Source organism: Prorops nasuta, unplaced genomic scaffold (genome assembly GCF_024137725.1).
Source record: "Prorops nasuta isolate Cenicafe-Biocafe unplaced genomic scaffold, Cenicafe_Pnas_1.2 PNAS00008, whole genome shotgun sequence".
Taxonomy (NCBI): Eukaryota; Metazoa; Arthropoda; class Insecta; order Hymenoptera; family Bethylidae; genus Prorops; species Prorops nasuta.
The window spans coordinates 303,839-320,423 of record NW_027116805.1 but is presented as its reverse complement, the minus strand read 5'-3'; the positions used below and the strand labels follow the sequence as shown (position 1 = coordinate 320,423).

The following is a 16,585-nucleotide window of genomic DNA, read 5'->3' as shown; positions in this document are numbered from 1 at the left end:
GTCAAATATTTTGATTGTATAGTTGAGGAAAGTGGAAAGTAAGATATTACGAGAGAAAGAGAAAAGAGACAATGAGAAGGGAATTCAGGGAGGGGGGTAAATCGAGGCGCAGAAAGAGAAAGAGAATGCAGAAAGCAAGGAATTTAGTAGCACGCGGGAAAATGTTCTTTTGAAGGAGTTTTGTGGATTGGGGAGGGTATGTGTCGTAGTGGGGGGAGACGCTGTTGGGATTGAAGGGGGGATGTAGGTTGAAGAGGGGTAGGGAGTGAGATAGAACGAAAAGGGATGGAAGAAGCAATTTCACGAGGGCCCTGCGCCTGACACTCGAGACGCCCCTGGCTAAAGGGGATGCCGGAAGTTCGATGGTGTGAGTAGAGAGAGATGGGGGGTGGTGCTGGGGGGTTTGGTGCATCACGAGAGCGAAATTGCGTTTGCAGGAGGCTCGCTACGCGTAACACCGGTCGAATCGTATTAAGCCGATAAGGTGAAAGTTGATACGCGTACCAGGAGTACCTTCCCATGGGATCCCAGAGACGTAGATGCGATCTCACGAATTCCACCATGAATTTCATTGCTTTTCTACATGAATTTTCGTTTATCCCTTCTAATAAGCACCGTTTTTCCTTCCTACCCTTTGCATCACGAATCCCTGCCTAATTTTAAACCTCTACTACTACTTGCTGGACATTTCACATTATATTTTAATATTTAACAATAAACTATAGATTTTGTAACACTTTTACGTTATCGTCCTTGTAACATGAAAATCGTTCAAGAGGTAACGGTTTGTAGTTTTATTGCAATCGAAATAAGGTTGTGTTAGGTGAAGAAATAATTGGTATTTTGTAGGGGGATAGAACGTGTATTGGCGTGCAGGTATGGTAACGGTGATAATTGGGAGTTACTAGGGGCAATTCCTGTACGCACTGAATGCGACGACTCACGCACAGCGCGGACCGCGTGCAATGCACGTGCGTGTTAGCAGCCACCCTAGAGCCTCCCTAAAACCACCCTCTAAAGCTTCCACGCCATTTTGGTAGATCGCAGGTATTCCGGCAATCGAGCATACGCAGAATTCTTGGTAATAAACTGGATCTACGAGACAGCTTGCCGTAATGGCGTCCGTAATCTTCGATTTTCCACCCCCTGCGGACCACCCTCGAGCCCCTTTTCGTGGCCATTAATGCGGATAATATCGCCTGTCTCTTCATCCTTTTATTCTCTTCTTCAACCCTTACGACTACCATCTTGATCGATCTTTGAGTATTTCTCTTCTACATAAGGTATATCAAGAAAATCCCTAAACTAATATTCATACTTTAGTTGCTTGAAAGAATGCTCATTATAGTGTCAACAAAAAAAACTTATCTAAAATTTAAGTAAATAAAAACATTATACGTAAATTTCGAAATTTTTGGCTTGTTTTTCCAGATGCAGTTTCAATTTTCTAACAGCTTTCAGTGGTTTCTCGTGTAGCGAACGAAATTTTGTCCTTTCTCACTCCGTAATTTACACCGTTTTAATAATTCCAAGGACTCGCCTTGACAAATCAGGAGAAAGGCAGGTTCGTTTGGTGGAAAATAATTCATTTCATTAAAGAGAGTCTTGGTGGAGTGGTGAAGGTGCTTTTAAGAATGCTTTGTGTTGGAAGGAAACTGAGACGAGGTCCTGACGTTTAATCCTGCGACGTTTGTCACGCGTGACACGCTCCGCGCTCAGCCAATTCCAACTGGAAGGACTCTGAGGACTCGAAGATACTTCAAGGCTTCCCCTCAAGCTTTTACCGACCCCTCCCCTTTACTTATCTTCTCGCAGGATCAGGCAAGAAGTTTTTCTCACCCTGACACCTCCACTGAGCCCTTGAAATTATCCTTGTAATGAGCCAGAGCTTTAAAGCTCTTACCAGAAACGCTCAGTTCTTGTTTTAGATTTTTTTAAAATCTCCAATACTCGTTTCAGTTTATTTCAGAAGCTTTCTACGTATTATGTGCATATTTTTCTCTTTTCTATTTTATAATGTTTCTTCAAGCTACAAATTGATTAAAAATTTTCCTACAGCTTTTAAAGTTATTAAGACTCTTAAAGTCGCATTATTTTCCATCCCCTTTTTCCTAACCAGTTTTTCCCGTAGTTCATTGAATATTTTATCGAGCCAAGTAAACTAATACACGGGATAATCTCGATAAAATCTCCAAGCCCTCCTGGCAAATCCACTTTAAAATGTCAGCGATGAATTACTAGCATATTTTCGACGTTTGCATACTGCCAGTTTACGACCTTGTTTTTTTCTCACTCTGCTGCAGTAGTATACGACATCGCGGATAGAGATTTTTAACTTATAACGAGAGAAAGTAGTTCATTCAGTGGAGAACAGATGAACAAAGAAAAGGAGGTAGAAATTCTGCAGAAAAAAAGTAGTTAAAAGATGATAAATAATAAAGATAAAGAAAGAATTGCGCGAGACATGAAAGCACAAACAGAAAAGGAAAGAAAAAGAAAAACTGTTAAATAAAAGAAGGGGGGTAAAAAGGAGAGATATAAAGACAGTTCTTTTGGCAAGATTACAAGAGTGGCCAAAAAGGGAACTGTCCAAAGAAACTATATTATTTTCTCGGATTGCCAAGGATAGATGGAAAATTTTATTATTTCTGAAATTCCCCATCCTAACATAAGAGGATTTCAGGATCTCTCAATGAGTCAAGGTAAATGGGAACTTTTCTCTTTTGTCGAATTTCGTTTGCTTTCATTGCAAAAGTTCACCGGACAAAACTGCAAGGGGTTGTACACAGCTCCATTACGATCTTGTTAGCTCGCGTAAAAAAATATAATGGAACGAACTGACTAAGGCAACTTTTTTTCTTTTTTTATTAAGTGAAATGAGGAAATAAATTGATGAAATAACTTTTCTCTTTGAAACTGAAATGGATTCGTCAAAACTAGAGCTGAATTAAAGGAATAGTACGAATAAAAGTTTAAACTGAAACCTTTATCACTCGATTTATAAGAATAAACGGTGAATAAGAAAATTGTTAAATAATAAGTAATATTAGCAGTTTTTATAGTGATATATATTATACATATGTTGAAACTACGGAAATTGGGTAAGGACGAAATGAGAAGTTAAAACGAATAAAATTGTGGAAAATTGACAGTGGGGTGGTTTGCAAACTTTTTTCATGAAGGAATAAGTTTCGTGTCAGCAGATGTCAATCAGTGCAAGGTTGAGCGAAAGGGCGTTCGGGGGAGTGTTGGAAGAATTACAGGAAGTCTCTTCCTGCAGGAATGTTCTGGACCATGAGTCAGCATGTGTCACCATGGCTACAAGGACCCCATGTGCTGTGACACTCCACACCACGCTATGCCACGTTGCATAGAGTGTCAGGAAGCGTGGCCAGACACACTATTTGATGCTGAGTACTTCACAATATAACCGAAACTATATAGAGTATTATCATTACCCCCCCCCCCCCCCCCCCCACCTCCCTTCAATCTCTTTCTACGAATTATTTATTCTTTTCATTAAAACAATAGAACACAATTTTTACTAAATATTTTTGTTCACAGTTTCATCAAAAAATCATAATTTTAAAATTATTTATAATTGAAGCATTTTCAGTACGATCAAAACTTTTGATAATCACTAGAACTGTCTCATTCTTGTTTGTATCATAAATTAAACCACTAACATTTTTATTTTTTTCTTATACTTGTTATCCTGAACCTTTTCGGTTAGATAAATTCAATTTTTATGGGGTTTTTGTGTTATTTATGATCTTAGGAGAGAAATTATTTTTCTCCACTCTACTGAATACGAGGCAACCCTTTTGCTACAGGACAGTGGGGTGCAGCCATCCCAAACAGTGACACCCCACAGCAACCTCATAAATGTGAAATTAATTGCGAGACTATTTAATTTGGACATTAAACCCCATGTACACCCTCCCTCCTTTCCTTTCTTACTGTTCCGTCTGCCAAGACCCGTTCCTTTTTCACTTAAACCATAATGAGCGCCTTTTCTTCCAATAAAAATTCTTCCTCTTCCACTTCTCTGCTCACGTACAATTATTATTGAAATACGATCTCCCCTCTCATTTCTTTAAATTTTTTTTAAATTTCTAAAGCAATACAATTTTTGTAATTTTAGTACAAAAACCAAGATTTAATCCATTGTATCATGGTTACTAAACTTGATAGTCATTTGTTTTTGGGGTAAAGTATGATTTATTAATTTGTAAAATACTTCATTTGAAATTTGCAGGGTTGGTAGTTGGATTTTTGTTTCTTTTCGTAGCGTTTCCATTCATGGGAAGGAAGTATACGAGGAATCACTACGGCACACGCGATTCCCCGCGAGATTATCCAATAGGCGGGCTTGAAAGTTGGCAGAAATTCGGAATTTCACGAGGCAGACGAATAAGCCACTCGTAAATCTTCGATGCTAATGCGAGGGTGTGCATCTCCCATTCGCTACGTTCAAGGATACTCAGATGGCTCTAATCATAAAGTGGGTGATAGGGGTGATGGGGATGAGGGAGTGGATGTTTTTGTCCAGAATTATTTACGACTTATAACTCCGGATATCGAACGTATTCGCGATCTCATTGGCTTTCTAGGCTCCGAGACGGACTGATTCACTCCTCTCTCAACTTTTACCCTTGATTCCTCCCTACCAATCCCCAGACTTCGTATTTCATCCACGCTGAAAGATCTTTCTCGTTGAAAAATGTTGGCAGAACCCAGCCACGATCGGAATTCCATCCTCAGACGATACCACGATATGTTGCCATTCGCTCGGTTTTATTCGACTTCACTGGCTTTCCGGAATTTCGTCCCCTCTTTTTTTATTTATTACATTCCTAGCTAAATATCATATATTTACTAGCTCAGGTATAAGCCTTTTTCCTCTATATCTTTGATAATTTGTTATTATAATAGAAATATTATATTTGTAATCTTTATGAAACAAATTTTAATTACACATTCACTCTCTTATTTATAATATTTTTTTACGAGTATGATCAATGATGACATTTTCCAGATTTGTTCTGATTGAAATAAAAAATGTAATATGAATACTAGGAAGAAAAGAAGGAAAAAGGCTTAACAAAAAATGAGGTCAGCAATTTTGGTGAAATGGATTTTGCAGGTTTGCTTTTCTCAGATAAATCAACCATACATTTATATTGAATGAAGGGCAGGTGTGATAAATGACAGACATTTTTGGGCAGCGTGGAAAAAGATAGGACACGTTTTCCACGCGGGTTCTACAGTCACTATGGTGATCAATGGAGAGTAGAGGGTTACGCTGGGTCAAATTTCTTGTTTCTTTGCCACTTTTGGATTTTCCAGTGGTTCCCCACAAACTTCTGTACATCGATCGATTTTCTTGAGAATTAAGGGGAGCCCTTCTTATGGGATACATAAGTGCATGCACTTTTATTGCGAGGGTGGATGCCAATAATAATAATAATGCCTTCCACCCTCTAACACGCAACGATTATTATTCTCGCACCACAGACCTATTTTCTCAAGCTGTACTATTATTGCAAATGGCTCGTAATAAATTTTCCGGAAAATTTCCAAACCCTCTTCAAGAATTCCCCAGACGATTTATAATTTTGAAGATGACAGGAGATTTTCATTTTACTCTAAAATAACTAAGGTCGAATCTTCAGTCTTCCATTCGCTAAAAATTCAATCTTCATTTATGAAATTGGATATAAAAAATAAATTATGTAAAATATATAAAAAAAAAAAGAAAAAATAATAGGGGAATGCATCCATATGATAGGAATTAACGAAGGAACTAAAAAATAACATTCCTTCATCAGAGGGTAGAAATATTGATATTTTTTAATTCTTCTTAGAGTTTGCCAAGCGAAAGAAGACAAGCAGTTCACCCTTGACGATCGATTTCCTTGAGAGAAAGGGGGATCCACCCTCTTTTGTATTTATTTTTATGACGCAGGTCAGATCAGTAATAATGCATTCTAGCATGGCCCGTGCAGCCGAGCGAAATAGCCAAGACGATCCCTGTCCATAATCTCCCTTATATATTTCTCTGGTTCTATCATTCTGCCCTCTCCCCTACTATCTTTCTGTTCCTTCTTTTCTCTCTCTTACTCCCAGTATTATCGAATCTCATGTTTAAATGATGTTTTCTCTACCCTCGCGGAAAAATATACTGCCTACTAGTCTTGGATTAAATACAAGCCCGGAAAGTGCTTTTATTTATTCATATAAATTTATTGCTTCGAACAGTGATCAACGCCTTAATCGAAGAACTTTGACGAAACGGAAACTAAAATATTAAAAGACTAAAATAGCCATGAAAATTAATTCGATACACTTGAGTTAACTGATTATTTTGTATAGAAAAGCAATAATTTTAGTAATAACTGAAATTAAAACAAGTATTTATTAAAAATAATTGTTATATCGAAGTAGCAGCTAAATTGATAGAGTTTTTGTGATCTTTAAATACAAGAGAATAGAAAGTGTATGAGGAAAAATATTGTTAAACGAAATATATAGGGGGGAGAAGTGGAGACAAGGCAGCAGGATCGAGAAGGACGGGACAAACTAGCTGGCTGCCCTGCGAGGGTCTGCGATTCCCTCAGGAAGTAAGAAAAAACTCTTTCCAGTCCCTTTCAACCCCCTGACACCCCTCCGTAGCCAATGAGGCAACGTCACTCGTGAAACATTTGCTGCTGGTCCCTTAGTCTTTCGCTTTCAGTGCAATAAGGTGACGCCTGGGGCGGATTACGGTCTCCTGGGGGTTTTCACCCCCCCCCCCGCGAGACATCTTGCAAGAGCCACCCCTACCAGAATCAATGTTTCTTTTGACCAACCAAGAATGAAAATTTCCCTCCGTTTCTTTTCCGAATTGTCAATATCACACAATTTCATTTGAACCCTATTTTAGACAAAACATAATATTACTGTTACTCATTTCAGCATTTTTCAATAATACGCAGAAACAATAGTAAAGGGTAAAGAAATGTAGACCAATTTTGGCAGATTTAGTTTGACTGTCTGGAAGAACTGTTGTTTCGGAAGGGATATTTTTCTTAGGAAAATTCTTTCGAAGGGTGGCTCGATATTTTAGAAAGCTCCATAAATTTTTCAAGGAAAAATCGTCCCGTTGCTCTTGGGAATTATAGGGAGTGAGAGAATAGAGAAAGATAAATAGAGAGGGATTGAGAGAGATGGAAAGAGCGAGTATGAGAGAGAAAGAGTGGAGGAAAGAGGAGGGGTAAAATGGGATTGGTGAGTGAACGTGGCTCGATGCTCATTTCCAAGTCTGCTTGGGCTTCCTCCTGCGAAGTTACGGAACACTTTGACCACCGAACGAGCTTTCCAACTCCAAGCACAGTTGACAAACTCAACCAAAACTACCCTTAGCCTCCGGCTAGGATTATCACCATCTCTATATACAGTCGGTGAAAAAAAATACAACACTAGTCGAGAAATAGGCTTAATATTAAATTGCAGTAGTATATTTCAAGAAAATATCAATAGAAATTTAGGGGATGCATGGAAATGTATGAAAATCGGCTTGGTAATAATTGTTATGAATAATGTAGATGGAGCTCCGGGCAACGGTAAATAATAATTTGGAAAGGTCAGCAAAATACAGATTGTATAGAGTTTAGTAAGAAAAAAATGAGTATACAAGTCGGTGAATAAGCGAATAATGAAAGAATTGGAAATTTTAGTAGAAACGGATGCATGTTAGAAAAGGAAAGGAAAGAAGGAAAAGTGAATATACGTATTTTTTGCATTTCGAACCAGCTCGACAACCGGATAGTCGAGGGGAGAGCTTTGCTCGAGAAAGCTTTCTTTCTAAAGCTCGACCCGATTTCCGAGCTTTCATATTCCGGCGGGGAGCTTTTCATGACCTTGAAAGCAAATCTCGCATACGTTTCACAATTTTTCAGCTCCTCCAATTCACCGCGGTTGTTGATGCCGGTTTGGAACGGCGCGCAAGCACGTAAAGCTCACCCGCATACGAAGCTTTTCAGCCTTCTGGCAAGCTGCAATTACAAGCTTTCTCATAATGGCCCATATGCGCTTGACTTACGAGCCAACTTTAATGACCCCGCTCTACACCTTCAGGGCTTTTTGCCAAAATTCCTCCTCCACCTTCACCCGTTATAAGAAAATTAACCATTTGCATTAATAATCAGTAACTGACGCCATATTTCTCTTAATATCCATTAACATAATTCTCAAATTATCACAACGCTTACTTCTCTTAAGCTTAAATTAAAATTAAAAAAAGTAGAGTATAGTGAATTTACATATTTAAATGCTTTCTACATAAGTTAATTTCTTAGTCGTAGTTAAGTTTCTTCCGTATATTTATAAATGAACGTAGAAGAAAAGAAATAAGTTTTTAGTCCAATGTAGAAGAGAGAAAAGCGAATTTTTCAAATGTTGAGTAGGGAATATAATAAAGATGATTTTTTTTTCATGGGTATTACTCGAGAGATTGGATTCTCAAATTAATTGAGTTTTCCCGTTTCGTAGCAGAAATTCGCAAAGTCTGTAAGATGTATCGACGAGTGTGTGCATTAAATGGGTTGCAGGGGAGAAGAGATGTAGAAGGGGAGGGGGCAGAAATAGAAAAGGAATGAGAAAAAGGGAGCTTAGAGTGATTCGGCCAAAGAGTAGATTAAAACTTTAACGAGAAAATTTTATCGGATCAAAGCATCGGACCTGGATAAAAAGAGAAGAAATAAAGTCCTACCGTGTGTGTGTCAAAATAAATTAGAAAAACTATAATAATTGCTGAAATAAGTATACTAGCTCATAAAAGCTAATCTGATCCTAACAAAAAAACAGCATATCTAAGGTAGGTACCGGAAGTAATTTAAAGAGCTACGTCATTACGAAACTTTCAACTAAATTCCTAACTTAAATTGACAGAAAAATTGGTTTAAATCGAGTGTACGTAGTAAAGCGGATAACGGTTAGAGGAAAAACTCGACCATTGAGACGTAGCGAGAATAATAAATAACCCTTGTGACAGTGGAATTAGTATAAAATTTCTCAAGGAAATTGATGGAATTTTACGAAAGTTTTACGACCAACTACCGTAATGCTTACTATTAGCATAACAAGAAAACAAACGAATTCACTGTATTCAATTTTTTTTATTCAATTGTGTTTCATGTAATGTATCTGTTATGACGAGTTACTTTTATCAAAACCTTTATTTATTTTGTAGAATTGTTTAAAGTTTATATAATTGTGCTCATTCAACTTCGACAGAATAAACACTTAATTTCCTCTAAAATTACAAGAAGTAATATTTCATATGTTATTCTGTATAAAATATTGAACTTATTGCTAAATAGAAGGTAAAAAAAGACTCAAACGTCATCATGTTTTCATATGGAATTGCTCTTAAGAGTAATAGTCATTGAATATTGATAAGTTTTTCTGCATAAACAAAAAGAAAGGACTTTAGAATAAATCTGAGAAGTTAAATTCAGTCAGAAAAATTCGAACTCTTCTAATTTCGGCAAATCCAGTTTATCCACCCTTCGGGCCATTTCTTTTCCCGCAGGGGGAGGAAACCCTCCAGATGTTCCCTTTTCTTCTTCCAAGAGTGATCGATTTTTTTTTTCTTCGCTTTGTTTTCCATCGCTGATTTCGAGAAACGATCAGCCTCCATGCTGCCCGTAATCTGGTTTTATAGGATCTATTATGGGATCAGACTATTTTATGGGGTTTACTATCAGTATTGCCTCTATAATTCCCGTCGAGCTGGCCAAGTAAATAAATAAAATCATAAAATCGAATGTTCTCTTTGTTGATTTAATTTTTTTTAGTAGTTGAGCCATTAAATTTGTCGAAGATTGGTTTTTCAAGTAGCTAAGTAGTTAAATTATGAGCTTAATCAGACATTGGTCGTTGCCGCTGGCAAAAAGTGCATTTCGGTCATTCGAAAAATGACAAAACTACTTTGTTTTCTTTGCAAAAATAATGGATAAAGTTTGGAAAGGAAGAAACGACAAAAGAGATTAACTTACCAACGAATAAAGCTGCTGCGAGGAAAATTCCAGTACATCTGAAACAGAAAGTAAAGTTTTTATTAGAGTTGGAGGGACATTTTCTTGTATCCCAAGACATCTAAAGGGTGAAGGCGGATATTCCAGAGTGACTTTATCGTTTGTCACTCCTAAAGGGGATAAATTCATATTTGTCCTGAGGGATTCGACTGAGAGGTTTAACGAAATTATGCAAGAATTCAAATACGATTCCCAATTGTAGTTTCCTATTGCTAAGGACCCTTTAAGACCAAAGTGTAACGCCCCTTTGTTAAATCTTATTTGAAAACTTTTGTGCTGCTTGGATATAAGCCAGAACACTAATTTCAATAATAAAGGAAATTAAAACTAGTCGCCTAAAATCTAGATGGATCTGAAAGAATCCAGTGTCATAGCTATATCGTTAATATTTTCATATTGAATACTATAAATAAATTAATTGTTACAATTAAATGATTATAAATGCGAAGGTTTTCTATGGATTAAGTAGAAAACATTTTACACAATTTTTTGTGAAAAATGGAGCATTTTATACAGGTTATATTGACTATAGTTGGTGTATCATATTCAACAATGGAAAACAAGATTTTCACTGGTGGATAGTAGCATAGTATGGCAATTCCAATTTACCGGATTAATTCTGTTTCGTGGTGAGAGGTACGTGGACTCGATGTAACAGAAAATGATGTCGTACTCGTACACTCGAGATGTGATTACACGGCGCGTGGAACAGGATTGCAGTGCTAGAGAACGTAATTAAAGCGTCTGGTACTATTTACCATGGCACTAATATTGTCAAGAAGAAAATTACATAATAAACTACAATTTACGTTAGTATCCTTCATGAGGTAAACGTTTACAAGAAAAAAAGCATTGTACAAAAGGGACAAATACATAAATACCTAAATCCTACGTATATCAATTTGCGAAGAAGAAACTTCGAGTCATTCGCTACGTATCGTTTAACAAACTCTCATTCGCAATTGAAATCTTTCACGAACAGCTTGAAACAAAAATGTACATAACCAAGGAAAACAACAACAATAACAAATGTAATAAATAATTTATGATAAATATTACGTTACATTTTTTACATTACCAATAACACAAGTGAATAAATAATCCAACAGAATCTGATCATAGGATAAGATTTTTAATAAAATCTGTTAAAATTATAAATGTATTGTCCATCACTATATATATATATATATATTAAACTTAATACATTAACTGTTATTAAAGATGTATAAAATAGAGTTTAATTGACAGGAGGGGGCAGTCTCAATTACACTATCAAGGGGTGATCAGTGCTAAAGCAATTTGCGGGATAGAAAGGAAGAAATTTAATTTTGTCTCTGGCTCCTTAGTATTAAGACAGGTAGGGTTGATGGTGGCATGTGGTACTTCGTCTAGGTGGATCTTCTTGTTATTCCTCCATAGATTGCGTTATCCTCTTTCACAGAATCTGCCATCCCTCCCTCCATCATTTTAACCCCCTACCTGCTTCTGACGATCCAAAGTGTCCCGAAGTGATTATAAATGACAGCTTATTAAATTATCTTCGACCAAATTAGCTCCCCCATGACGCAAAGCATCAAAGCATTCGACCTTTTCTATAACCAATATTCATCTAATTATTTCATCAAGTAAACCTATTCGTGGGTTCCCAATTTCTAATGATAATGATTATCGAATCAGAAGTCGAAAATTTAAAATGACTTTTTATTGGCTTAATTTATTACTATAACATAAATTATTTTAAGAAAGATGAAATCATTTAATCATTTCTTATTGGAATTACCTAACTACAAGTATGAAAAATATTCGTTCATATGGTTCAATTGACTCAACAGAGGCTTCCGCATTAAAATCTGAAGAACAAAATAAACGAGAAATCGGAAAATCGCTAGTGGTTACGATGAATGGTCAATTGAGTAGATTAAAATTAGCAGTGATTGAAGATCAGGTCGAAGTTCGGGTGATTAGGGTGGGGTGAGGTCATGGTACAGCTGCACCAGCAAAGTCCCGTGTCAATTGGGAAGTTTGCAGCGATTACTCGTTAATTTGCTGGAGACGCACGGGCTATTAACTTGATCGTGAAAATTCTTTGCTGCCGGTCACTTTCCATACGCGAGAGATTATTTTTCGCTAACTGCCAAGCAAAATCGTTCTCGTAAACTGCAATTATGTGCAAGCTACTCATAAATTTTACTCCCTCCCATTTTTTCCCCCACGCTGCACAAGAATTGCCACGATTCCCGCAAATCTCACCCGTCTTGCTTAAAAAGAAAAAATCTACATCTCCAATTACGCTATATCTTTACTAGTGCAAACTCTATCTACAACTTCATCTCCTTTCTAGTAACGTTCTATTTAGTAAAAATAACACAGACACGCAAAACTCAGTGAATTGGTTATTACCATTAAAATTTACGAAACATTTATTCAATCTGGTTAGGAATTATTACAGCTTAAAATTTAATATAGCTGCAATTTGCAAGATTATTTAATTGGCTCGTATAAGTGGGATTAAAAGGTAGAAGTTATGAAATTAGGGGTTCAATTTATGATTGTACATGCAGTAACAAATTCTCCACTGTGTTCCTGTGCCAGGGGGACATTTATCAGGGGAAGACTCTATATAGAGAATGGGAACGAAGACAGGTGAAATTGTAGAGGCAAGAGAGAAAGAGATACGGAACGCGAGAGAGTAAGGAGAGAGAGAGAGAGAGCAGAGACAGAGCGAATTGGGAGATAATCATCTGGTCGAATTATACGCACGAATGAACTCCCAGGATCCTTATTCTCCATCCCAACGAGCATTCGACGACTAAGATCCTCCTGCCAGGGCTCCCTCGAGTATACTCTAATCTCAGTATAATTGTGGCTTATATCCCAATGGACAGCGAATATTTCCGGAGCACCTACGCGTCACTTCCCTTTCCACGTAAAACAATTTCAAAATTTCCCATTAACTATTTATCCTCTAATTTTTCAATCAGTTAAAAAAATGTATCCCTCATTGTCTTACATTTTCTTAAAATACGAGCCACTGTTTCACTAGAAATTATTTTTCCAGTACAATTTAAACTAGAAATTTTTCGAGTTTACTCTAATCTTAGTATAAATATGGCTTTATATCCCAATGGGCACTGAATATTTCCGGAATCGTCCAAATGCGATTTTCTCCCTTCGCAAACCATCATCACAGAAAATTCCCATATAAACGTGCTTTCAAATTTTTTCATGAATTCAAAGACTTTTCTACTTTTATCTCGTTTATTCAAGATACGAGAGTGCATAATTATTCCAGCAAATTTTCAACCAGGACGTGTGTTTTTCCCTCGATTTGACTTCCAGCATTCTTTTTTATTTTTCACAGATTTAGATCTGCGAGGCAACTTTTTATGTATCTCTCGAACGACCTCGGACGATACTTCATCGATTGGGACAATTGGCCACTTTTTCCTCGTTTCGCCACGCTCGGCAAGTTTTTCACGTGATTCGATATCAGCGTGTAACCAGGCTTTTACAGGAATTTGATACGCAACGACGAACCTGACCCTGCTCAAAATCCAACAAACTCCAATTGAATATCCCAATGGCGAGCCGGCATTCACTTTTTTCACTGTGAAAAGGTTCGTCAGTGTTTATTCCACCAAAACGTTCAATTTTCTCTAAAACTGCAATTGAAGTGTCATTTTTGTCAGCTTTGCATGAATGGAAAACACTAAAATACATACGTCTTCTTTCACTTTATATTTTTTAATGCAAGTATTTAAGAAATCGACTCAACGTCCAGCGCACGTCCTCAAAATGTACATCGACAGTCAATGTGTTATTTTCTGTAATGTTGTAAATACTTGAACATAATATTGGTAAATACCTTTAGTAATCACCGGTTGTTGAAAAATTTCTTAATAAAACGTTCATTGGGCAATTGATTAATCGATCTAGTCACGAATTGATTGGCGAAACATAGCCATTTTCAATGGAGCGTGGAAACTGGGTCGGCTATCCGTTATAGCGGTTGTTAATTTTGAGCAAATAACGCGAACCACTCACTAATTGTTTTCATTATCGGCTCTTCGAGTGCCTAATTATTGGCACTTATTGGAAAGCCTGAGCACCGTTCTCCACGATAATTTCACTAATGTTCCCAGGCCGCTACATTCATTAAAATCAAAATTTGATATCTTCTCGGTTTTGAAGGTAAAACCAGATATTTCGTAAATGTTTTAATACAAAATTAAATAGCAAATATCGGAGAATTGTTCTATTTTAAATATTACCAAAATCGAAGAAAATAAAATGTAAAATAATAATAATTAGGTTTAATAAGCAATCATAATCAGGCTCTTATATTTGTGATATTTGATAAAAGAATACCTTTGGAATATTATATAAAGTTAAAATACTCTACGAAAGCTAAAAATATTATGAATCTCTTTTCTGTCTTGTCATCAATAACATATTTAAATTTGAATTATGAAGAAAAAAAACTTTAAACAATGTATTATTTTTATTTTTAGAATCATTAAGATATTAAAATAATGAAAATAGTTGTACATGTACAAAAAGGAACTTAGAGTTATTTATAATTCTGTATTGTTGTTATTAAAACAACGACTATAATACACAACAAATAAGGAATTCTCGAGAAATAAAGTCGAAAATGGGTAGGCTAGATCAATAGAATCATTTATAACGACATATATATATATATATACTAGATAGCTGGGAAGGGGGCAGTGGGGTTAAGAGAAGTCAGCTATTTTTCAAGTTTTTATGGAAGGCTACAAGTTAATTCCGCGGTTCTCGCGTGATAAATGGAGGTGAATTTTTATCTTGGTTTAAACGGATCGATGCTTGGTAGTCTGCCAATTGCTAAGTTTTCCTGAAAAACGATCGATCTTGGTAATTACGCGCGAGGAACTGACGAGTGACGTCGGTAGGGATTTTGCGGCCTGTTACCGGGAATACTAATTAATGGACAATCCCGCAAGATTCCTACGGGATACCGTCCCATCCAGACATCACCCAATATAAATCCAATATCAATCCTCGCGTGACTTACAGTTCTCTGACATTGCGTCGGAATAAATCAATTGGTTCAAAACGGAAATTGTCCAGGAAATACCAATAAATACAACGAATTAAAAATACAACAAAAAAATGTCCCGCTTGGGGGAAAAAATGTCAACGATATAGATCATTTTGCCTAAGTAGCAGATATATAAGTTTTAATCATCAAAGACTATTAATTAATGAGCAATCCCGCAAGATTCCTACGGGAAACCGGTTCATCAAAACTTCTACTCGAGTAAATCCAGTATTAAACCTCGTACAATTCACTGTTTTAACGTTACAAATAACATTTATGGAAATAGTTGAAATTTTTAACTTGAATATAATAAAAAATAAAATTATATAAGATGGATTAATTTATCGAAGTGACGAAATTGGTAGAATAAAATAAAATTATAGAGGTAATGTTTAATGAGTTAAATGATAATAAAACATGCTTTTATTCATGAGTCCTGTGGGAAGGTAAAAATTGAGGCGATTTTCTAATATTTGGAGACAAATCGAGTTGGATTGAGACGCGGAAGGTGAATATTTTATTTACTTGATGTTCTGGCAGTATGCCCAAGCTGGCTTGTCAATGTTGGCAGCGACATGTTGACCGATAAACAAAGCTTCTGCTGCTATTGTGCCGGTTTCTATGTACGAATTCGGGTCTCCAGACTCTAGGATCGATCGATCCACAATAGTCCTGGCCCCAAGGACTGACCTGGCAAAGGATGATTGAGCACGAGCCAGCCTGTTCTACGACTACAAAGGCCAATGGCAAATATGGACAAAGAGGCAACGTGTGTTCAAGGATAATTCCAACCAGTTAAATTAATCACGTTCTTCAAGCAGAAATTCCAATTCAACGCTTCAATTAATCATTGTCCAATTCGATCCATTCCATATACAATATATATTGTTCCCATTCAATTATAATTATAATCTAGAATTTGCTGCCTCGATTATTGAATTTACATATTTTCCTGCAATGTAATTTTATGTGAAATTATTACACCTTCCTTCTTTTCTTTAATAAAGCTTTGTTCATTAACATTTTATTCGAATCGTAGAATTATTATTTTCTCTCGCGTGGTTGTCTATTAGTTTAAATTACTTATGGAAGATGGAAAGTACGCTTTTATACATTTAGAAGCTTTTACGTGGGAGGCAAGAACGTGATGAGTATTCAGAAAATTGTCTTTTAAGCCTAGACACTTCGTAGATAAGACTGGTAGACTAGTTACTTGGGAATTCCGTGAGCAACTCCTACTGAAAGTAACAAAAAGTGTAATCCCACTTAATTGCACTTGGAAAAAGACTTCGATTGATCCATGAGCTCCCATAAATTATGCTCTTTTCATCGAGGTTAAAGCTCTAATTGCTAAAACGTAAAAACTCCCCTCTTAAATAAACTCATGAGCTACAATTCTTTCTCACAAGATAATCTAAAGCAT

General features: G+C 36.4%; 1 protein-coding gene across 6 annotated transcripts in view; it reads right to left on the bottom strand.

Moving 5' to 3' along the window:
* Positions 1 to 16,585, bottom strand: part of tinc (tincar) — a 104,175-nt gene that overhangs the window by 31,885 nt on the left and 55,705 nt on the right. For all 6 annotated transcript variants that reach the window (XM_066730180.1, XM_066730184.1, XM_066730183.1 and 3 more), the window contains one exon: positions 10,041 to 10,078. The gene's annotated coding sequence lies outside the window, so the exon portion shown is untranslated. The remainder of the gene's footprint in view (positions 1 to 10,040; positions 10,079 to 16,585) is intronic.